The sequence below is a fragment of the Gekko japonicus genome, unplaced genomic scaffold (assembly GCF_001447785.1).
Source record: "Gekko japonicus isolate JY-2015 unplaced genomic scaffold, Gekko_japonicus_V1.1 scaffold680, whole genome shotgun sequence".
Taxonomy (NCBI): domain Eukaryota; kingdom Metazoa; phylum Chordata; class Lepidosauria; order Squamata; family Gekkonidae; genus Gekko; species Gekko japonicus.
This window is the reverse complement of record NW_015167558.1, coordinates 733603-737540: the sequence shown is the minus strand read 5'-3', so window position 1 is coordinate 737540 and position 3938 is coordinate 733603.

The following is a 3938-nucleotide window of genomic DNA, read 5'->3' as shown; positions in this document are numbered from 1 at the left end:
GGAGAAAAGTCAGATATATATTTTAAAAAGAGGTAATTGACTATAGTACAGCACCTCCTAAGATGTAGAGAACTGCATCATGATATGACTGAAGGAGCTAGAAGAAAGTCCTTCACATAAATGAAGGTGAAGAAGAAAAAAGGTGGGGGCACATAATCACCCCAAAAGGCTGCACAACACAGAGAACAATGTAGAACTGCTGATATTGTTGTCTCCAAATGAGACTGGCTTTTACTTCATGCTCTGCCCCCGAGTCTTTAAAGCAGAATGCATTTATCATGCATCTTTCTGTATGCCAATAAAAGGTTATTGGAATTGGAATTGGCATCTTTCATTGCTTCTTCTGAAAAAGACAATTAGACAGAAAACCATCCACATTTTCATCCATGTCTTCAATAGACAGCTCCCTCTGCACTACCACTTGTGGACTATGAACTATTTCTGGCACCACTCCTATGTCACATTTCAAGTCATTTATCTTTCCTTTCTTAATGGCTTAGGAAAGGGAATCGAGTCAATGAAAAGAAAATATTACTGAGTTTCTGGAGGAACTTCCGAACATTTATGTTTATCCTGGATCCTACTTGAGGCATTTGAACTTCAAAGTTCTCCCATGTTAAGGTGTGGACATGCTTGTACTCACCAGGCACCAAATATATTTTAAGCTTTATTTGAAAATATATTAGGTAACATTTCTTCATTACCTATGTGTCCGGTAGCAATGGCTGGATTCATAGCTTTTGAGGCAGAAGGATTAAAAATAGGTTTAATAAGTTCTTTTTTTTTTTAAAGCATTCCATAAAACAGTTTGGCTCACAATGAGAAATACACAGCTGGGAGGAACTTGAAGGTAATTGTGTTGAGCTTTCTGCGGTGACATTTTACCTTCCATCAGTGGTACCGGTTAGGTAATTTTCGCCTCTAGCCATAAAGGGTTTATGTTCCCCACCCCTTCCTTGCACAATCTGGCCAAAATATGACTATATAGCCTATGTGTAGTTACTTTGTAGTAATTTCAGTTGATCTTCTTGGAACTTACACTGAGTAAGTTCGCAAATCTAAGCAACTCAAAGAGAAAAATAGATATTTGCTGTTTGTAAATGTCAGGTGTTCTTTAGAGAACAGGAAAATTATGTAGTCAAGGACAGAGTTGGCTTGCCATTGCCTACCTCTGTGTAGCAACACACAACTAGGGCTGTGTAAGTTTTTTTAAAAAAATTCGGGTATATTGGATCCGAAAATATTGATATTTCCCAATATTCATGAATCCCAAAATCAGTATGATATTGGGATTCAGTAAATATTTGGGATTCCTGAATATATTCGGGTCCATTATACCCTATGGGGACCATTGAAGTCAATGGCAAATCTCCCTGGGGTATATTCAGGGGTCTGGGGGGGGCTGTTTGAGGTAGAGGCACCAAATTTGCAGGGTAGCTGCTGGAGCCCCTCCTCAAAATAACCCCCAAGTTTCAAAGAGATTGGACCAGGGTCTCCCTTTCCCACCTCCCAACCCCTCTAAGAAGAATGTTTGCTTCATTATTTATAGTGCTCCTGTGGGTTCTGCTGGTTCCTGTTTGCACAGGTCTCACTATTCTACTCTACCCTTTCATCTTCATCAAGATGAAGAATAGTTTTTGTGCTGCTGCTGTTTTAATTTCAGCATGGTGGTGAGTGATTTAGTGAACTTGAGCACACCTCCTTCAACATCACCCTGTGCTGTACTCCTACCAGGGTTCTGTAGAGGTATTTCAATGCAGGTGGATTCAGAATGGCAGTGGGGAGATTGGTGGGGCATTTCTGTTAATGTCCCTGCTACTTCTTTCTAGTCTCATTTTAATTTTGGGAAGACCATTTCGCCCCAACTTCCCAGCACAGACTGAGAGAGGATGCAGGCACAACTATGTGCTCACTTCAGTCACCCTCAAAGTCCAGGGCTGGGTAGCTGAACAGTGGCAAGTTGACCTTCAGGGAGACCAACTGCTCAACTGTCCAGGGGAGCAGGCATGAGTGATGCGATCTGACAATGTCATCCGCATGGGGAAAACCCACTCACTCTGCAAGCTTGTTGGAGGTGATGGGAGGAGCCTCTCGGCCACAGCAGACAGGCCTGGCCAGACTGCCTCCTTCAGGGCCCAGTAGCTCAGCGGACTGGTTGCCTGTGACTCATAAGGCTCCACAAGGTACTCCTTCACTATCACGGTCATCGTGTCCTGTCTCATGTTCCTACTGCCCCCAGAGGGGCTGAGGATCTGCCCAATGAGTGCCATCTCTCAGGTCATCGTGATGGTAGCCACGGGGTAGAGATGCGGTCTAGCAGGGGAGGTGGGGGATGAACAGCAGTGGAGCTGCTTTTGTTTCCTTTTACTGAGTTTGCACCAGTGTGCCCCTCTTGGCCTGCATGTGCTCAGCTCACCAGGAAAGCTCATCTCTCCAGCAAATGAACTTGTTTGCCCACTCTGTGATCTTGCGCTTGATGTGTGGGTCACACATAGTTGCCAAGATGTAGACCTTCTGCTGTGTGAGCGGTTGAAGGTGTGCCTCAAATTGATCTTGCAGCCTTTTCACCAGCATGTGCACATCTGGAACCACATCTGCACGTCCTGCAGCTGGCTCCAGAGAGGAGGCCAACTCCTCATGAGCCGTTTGGACCATGGGGATGACCAGAGCCAGACTTGCTGTGTCAGATGAGAGCATCTCTGTGTAGCTCTTAAAGGGCTTAAGAACTACCACAGTCTGAGAGATGGTCAACCACTCCTCATGGGTGAGTTGGCTCTCTTCCCAAATGACCCCAGTCTCAGAGATCAGGGCAGTCAGAGCTCTCTTCTGATCCACTAAGCACTCAAGCATGGCACAGGTAGAGTTCCAGTGAGTGCTCACATCATCGATCAGGCAGTGCACCAGCATGCCTGTCAGTGTCTGCTTCTCATGCAGCAGATGTGTGTCCTTCACACTGCAAGAGAAGTGATCCATGATATACCTGAATTTCTGGAAAGGATGCCTGAGCTCACGAGTCTCACCATCCAAACTGGGATTCTTTGCAGAACCCAGACCCAAGGCATCCTTAACCACCTGGTGGAGAAGGTGGGCCGTGCAGTAAATGTGCCTGAGGCCCAATGCCTGTGCCACTGCACTCATGTTCATGCCACCATCAGTCACCATGAAGCCCATGGAGAAGTCCCTGCCTACCCATGCCACTAACTGTTTTTTAATGGTGGCAATAGCCAGCCTGGCAGCTCTGACCCTGCCTAACACTAATCCCCCCACCCACAATGTCGCTGAGTTGCTACCAGTGACAGATACACGTCAAGCACCTGAGGGGAAGGTCAGCTATAGGACATGAAGTGCACAATTTTCCTGCAAGTGCCTTCACATGGCCCCTGGCAGCCCTGTACAATGAGGGCAACATGGTCCTGCTCAGCATGGTGTGACCAGGAGACATGTACCAGGGATAGGCATCCCATGACTGATCCAGGCCCTACACAGCTGGCACTGTGTAAAGCGGTTATCCTCCATCAGCTGGGAGTCCTTCCAGATTTCAGAGGTGTAGGGGCACCCATGCTGATCAGCAGCTGTATTTGTTTTATTGTTTTTAACTTATTTAAATTGGCTTATGATTGCATTTTTGAATGTAGTACACTGTGCTGAGCCTCAAGCATGGCAGAAGGTGGTTTAGAAACTGAATTTAAAAGAAATAAGTATGCAAATAAATAAGTAAATAAATAAATAAATAGGGATACTATAGCCTAAATAATCTTGAACTTGGTTGCCAGTGACACATCCTTACACTGAAAGATCTTTTCTAGGTCCTTTTTGTCTGCCCTTCCCAGTCTCCATCTCCTTTCTTGGTTGCAGTCTCCCTTTTGGTTGATGATTGAACCAAGGAATAGAAAATCTTGAGCCGTTTCAATTTTTTCATAGTCAACCTTGTTGTATAA